The following is a 6,000-nucleotide window of genomic DNA, read 5'->3' on the forward strand; positions in this document are numbered from 1 at the left end:
CCGATTAAGTTTTTGTCTTAATTTATTTAGAAATATCGCTGTTTAATTAAAAAACAGACAAGAGGAGACATTCAAATCTTTCACTACAGGGTACATTTACGATGACAAGGTGATTGAAATTGACGAAACCATTTTAACTTCAGTAAATCAAAGCACAAGAACCCGGAAGTGACGAACGTCGAATACAATCAAAAGAACATTTAAAACATCCTATGCTAACTTTTCTTGTTAGGACTGATAAATTAAAATGTCTTGTTTGTTTCTTTTTTTTCTTCTTCTTTTTCATCTTAATTTTTTTTGTTGTTGTTCGACTTTTATATTAATGGAATCCCGATATGCCGAGGAACAAGAGAATATAAGGCGCGGCGACGACCCGCCCTCAGCTTGTTTAAAACCGTGGCGTTTTTATTTTTGGTCGGTTTGCGTTAAATGTTTTGTTTTGTTTTTAAAGAGAGGGGGGCCGTGTGCAGTAACATTAAAATACAAGGCGTGGGGGAATGCTGTCAGTGTACCATAATTTTATGCACGAAAGGTTACAAAACTATAAAAGGATACAGTCGCCAGTGCAAAACTTATGCGGGCAGTGGTTGAGATTGTGGGATTGCGAAGTTTATTGGGGTGTATTCTTACATAGCTGCACTGCTTGAACCAACCGATATACGGCACTTGCCTTGTTTATGAAACCAAAGTTATACACGAAATTAAAAAAAAAACCCAATAACAAACAAACAAATCACAACTGGCATAACCAGAGGGTGAGTTGGTGGGGACCACATCTTTCGCCCTCCAGTTATGAAAAACGTAGGACACAATTAGGAATGAAAATATAGAAAATGTAGGAGAAAAGGAGAAAACGTAGGACAAAGATAGGATTGAAACAGTACATAGCGACATTATTCATGCTCGTATTGAGAAAACACTTTTTTATGTGGTGCTCAGTTTCTACATGTATTTTGTCAGAAATAATATGAATCTTATGTATTTACATGCATAGGAAAGAAAGAAAGAAAGACATGTTTTATTTAACGACGCACTCAGCACATTTTATTTACGGTTATATGGCGTCAGACATATGGTTAAGGACAACACAGCAATTGAGAGAGGAAACCCGCTGTCGCCACTTCATGAGTTACTCTTTCCAATTAGCAGCAAGGGATATTTCATATGCACGATCCCACATACAGGGTAGTACATACCACGGCCTTTGATATACCAGTCGTGGTGCACTGGCTGGAGTGAGAAATAGCCCAATGGGCCCACCGATGGGGATCGATCCTACAACGACCGCACATCGAGCGAACGCTTTACCACTGGGCTACGTTCTGCCCCACATGCATAGGAATGCTGATGCATAGTACAACAGAGTTAACATGATTAATTTAAGCTTTCCATAATGTATTATAGATTCTGAAGTCATACATACACATTGGACATCATAATATTGTTAATCATTGGAAAATATGTTGGCTTTGAGGGTGTAATTTTAGTATGTTGATATTATATGGTGTCACAAATTGGGAAATATATCTTGCTGCCAATAAAAATTAAAATAATTCCCATAACTGTTGACTTTTATAATAACACAAGGAATATGCACTTTAACAGCAATTCGTGACATTTTCAAACAAAAAAGTAAGAAAATGTAAGTATTTTGAAGAAAAAGTAGGAAAAATAGGACAAATACCAAAAAGTACGAACACGTAGGATCGCTGAACAGACTGTAAAATATTTGCCAATTAAGCCGGTACAGTACAGTGTAAACACTGTTTAAATAAATTATAAACTCATGTGTTGTGGCAACAACTGTTGGGAATCAAACTTGAAGCTTCTGGCTCCCACAACCCAATCTCTCCCCCCCCCCCCCCCCCCCCCCATTATTTATCCTACTGTCACAACAAAATGCACTTACAAAGATTTATCTTTTCTAGAAGCATAGACAGATAAAACATAGTACTAAATGTTATAAGACAACCCATGCCTACAGAACAATAATAATTATACAAAATAAAAATGTAATTACAAAAATGTATGTAAAAAAAAGAAAGAGGCACAATTATATATTACACTAGTTCAACATGAAACTAAACCACAGATTGCAGTTCGCACAATTTGTTTAATATTTATTATGAGAATACTTCCCAACATTTTCTTTTTTCTCAAAGAGAAGGTTTTTACATATTAATCGTCATGCAGTCTAGTACCGGTAAATATATTTATTCAAAAATGTATCTTTCTGCGGCATCCATCTCCAAATCCTCGAAACTTGTACAGTCAACTGGGCAATTAAGGGTTACCATTTGGTGGGTGGTGTCAAACTGAATCCCAAGTCTTGCAAGTCTAAATTACCCCGTAGCAGCAATATGTCAAACACAAAAAACAATGAATATTGTATTAAATGAAAGTAATGAGAGTGTTTCATTTTCAGCAGCAATTTCACCCCCTGCCCCAATTTGTGTTTCACATATCAGTTGAAACTGTTCTATTATTTCTATCATTGTGTTCTCAGTATTAAGATGCAATGTAATTTGCTTGATAGTTTGCCTTCAGAATCTCATTTTCGACATCTAATCAACGAGTCCACATTCATTGGTTCAGTTGCTGAAATATATAAAAAACAAACATGTTAAGTATTTCACATCCATTTGAAGAAGTATGTTAGTCTGTAACTTAATTACATATCGTTGTATTAAGTTAAAGTTTAATTTAATTTTAGGAGAAATTTTTTTAACAGGAAACAAAATCAGTGTCAATAAACAAAGTATAACATTAAAAGTATAGTAGTACAATGTACAATAAGAAAAGTAGTAAACAATGTATTTAACTTTGACGATGTTATTTGAATTCTGTTAGAAAGTTGCACAAAGCTACATATAAGATGACATGTGGACGACGAAAAATGCCCCTGGTTTGCTAAAATTTTGGGTGTAAAATAATGCTGAAAAACAAAACTACTGTCTCCAAAAGAAAATCATATTTAGGGTAGGTAATAAAAACAAAACAGATGCAAGTGCCTCATCTAGGTGGTTATGGGTTTGAAATGTTTTGAAATTAGGGTTAGGACATTACCTTTCAAGCACATGCCCAATTGTAAACAGCACTTCTTTAACTATCATTTATCTAAACATTAAACAAATATATTCATTAATTTCCAAGATTTTAGGGTACATGATTTTACCCTCGGTACCCTCAGGCAGAAACCATTAAGTGGAAAATTCTAAGAATATCAAAGGGCTGGTCAAAGATCACAAGCACTTGAACATAATGCAATAACAGAGGATCATAAAACAAGTCTTACCCATGAATGTCCAAATTTACTTTTGTTCTTTTGGTGTGGGGCTTCCTTGCAAATGTTAACAGAATAAGTGTGGGACTCTTGGTGAGAATACACTGAAACGAAAAAAAACCCACACCAATACATGTAATACCTGCTTACTTACCATAGTAAACACAAATGTCATTAAGGTTAATGGTATACAATAAACAGAAGGTACATGTAAATATTTTAGAATTTGTTCAAAATAAAATCCATTCTGTACAAATACAAACAAATTGAGTTGTTTTAATTTGGGTGGTGGGGGGGGGTGGACTAGTGGATACAAAACCAGCTAAAGTTAAAGTTTGTTTTGTTTAAAGACACAACTAGAGCACATTAAATTATTAATAATGAGCTATTTGATGTCAAACATTTTGTATTTTTGACATGTATAGTCTAGAATTCAAACCTGCTACATTTTCCCATTAGTATCCAGGTATTTTTTTATATACACCACCCAACAGACAGAATAGCACATACCACAGCATTTGATTTACTAGTCGTGATGCACTGGTTTAAATATAATCAAACCGAGAAACCGTAACCGGCAGATGTGTTCCGATTGCAAAAAATCACAAATCTTTTTTTTTTTTCTCTTTTCTTTTTTGATTAAAAAAAGTTCAGGGTCCCCACATAAAATTAGGGTACGTCGGGAAAATTTTGACACACTTTGCAGGCGTAAACATGTCTATCTGAACGTCTTTTGCTTACCTAATTTGTTTAATTATGTGATACGTCATCTACTTAGCAGTTACTTCAGTTAAACGGACATACCCTAGTTTTTAAACACTAAGGCATATTTTTTACTATTAGAGCCGTTTTAATGACTGAAATCATACTTTACTTAGATTTCATTGTGTACGTTATCCATTTCCGTACATTCGAGGTGTTTTTGGTCATTCTGGTGTTTTTAATATCACGAAATGCATTTCTCATATTTTGTATAAACGCACCTGCGTCTGAGAGGTAACAGATATGGAGTGGAGTTTTAATTTATTTCTAGAGGGTATTTCACCATTTCACAGTCACAGACTCATGTTTCACTCAATTGTAATTTTATCCAAATGTGTTACAGGTTTGTAGATTAACTAAACTTAGTGTTAATTTTCACGGGTTGGAACTAGGGTTTGTCCCTTTAAGTCATTTTCAGGTGATATTGTGAACACATTTTCGAGCACTTTCCCACGTTCATAACGGAAATTTCAGCGCTTTTGTATAAAACGTTTTTTGCAAATATTACCTTTCTACATAGCGTTTTCGACGTTTAGCACTGTTTTTTATTGTTTGTTTTTTTGTCTTGAGTAAATAATTAATGTGGATTAATTCATGTTATGTAGTTATAAATCCATATAGGCAAATGTTCTGGAATGAATTTGAGGCACAAACATAAATGTACGTTCCGAATTATGCTTATTACAACAGATTTAAGGTAATCGAACGCAAACATTATTGTGTAAGAACGAACATTGGGAATAACGTTTGTGCAATAAATAACATGATAAATAGTTGGGACATGGTTCTATACATACATTGCTCGGTATTTTTCAATAAACTGCACCGCATAAACAAAGTGAACAACTGAGATAGTCAACTTTCGAGTGTCACATTAACACAGGCCTCGGTGGCGCATTGGTTAAGCCATCAGAATACAGACTGGTAGGTACAGGGTTCGACGCCCGGTACCGGCTCCATGGGGGTGCATGGGAACCCCATCTTCCTACTAAACTATAGAGCCTGTGTGATGTCATGTACAATTTGATTGGCTAGATATACTTCTAGAATATCAGTGCACTATAAATTGGAGAGTTCATTAGTCATTGAGCCCTGTCATTGACAGAACTCTCTGGAGAAGTTAATGGTTAAGCCATTGGATATAAGACTGGTAGGTAGTGAGTTCGCAGCCCAGTACCGGCTCCCACCAAGAGCTAGTGTTAACGACTCAGTGGGTAGGTGTTAGACCACTACACCCTCGTCTCTGTCACTAGCAACTGACCCACTGTTCTGGACAGACAGCCCAGATAGCTGAAGTATGTGCCCAGGACAACGTGCTAGAACCTTAATTGGATATAGGCACGAAAATAAGTAATTTAAAAAGTTAGAAAGAGTGGTAGGGGTCTTGACTGTGACAAGTGAAGTTTATAGGGGAGGGTCGAGTCTTGCTCCCGTGAAAAATATTCTTATGGTAGAAATAACCTTTTAGTGTGAAACCAACAAATAATAACACCAAATGACTTTAAAATTTTAATAATATAAGGAAACGTAGGATACAAAAAGAGTGTTAACAGATAAACGAATACAAGCACTAACAATCACACAATAATACTCAGTAATAGTGTCTAAGAAAGTGCACACTACTTCCAAGAATTCCTCTTCACCTTTGATCTCCAGTCTTCCATTTGGAGTACAGTTGAAATCTTCAATAATTAGATAGACTTGTTCTGTCCTGTCATTTCTTCTTCAACTTACTTCCGTGCTTTAATCGAATTAAGGTTCAGTCACGCTGTCCTGGGCACATATATCAGCTATCTGGGCTACCTGTCCAGAACAGTGGGCTATTTGTTAGTTGGTTAGTGGTTAGTGAGAGAGAAGAGGGTGTAGTGGTCTTACACCTACCCATTGAGCCTTTAGTAACTCACTTTGGGTTGGATCCAGAACTGGGCTGCGAACCCTGCACCTACCAGCCTGTA

This window comes from Gigantopelta aegis, unplaced genomic scaffold (genome assembly GCF_016097555.1).
Source record: "Gigantopelta aegis isolate Gae_Host unplaced genomic scaffold, Gae_host_genome ctg2967_pilon_pilon:::debris, whole genome shotgun sequence".
Lineage (NCBI taxonomy): Eukaryota > Metazoa > Mollusca > Gastropoda > Neomphalida > Peltospiridae > Gigantopelta > Gigantopelta aegis.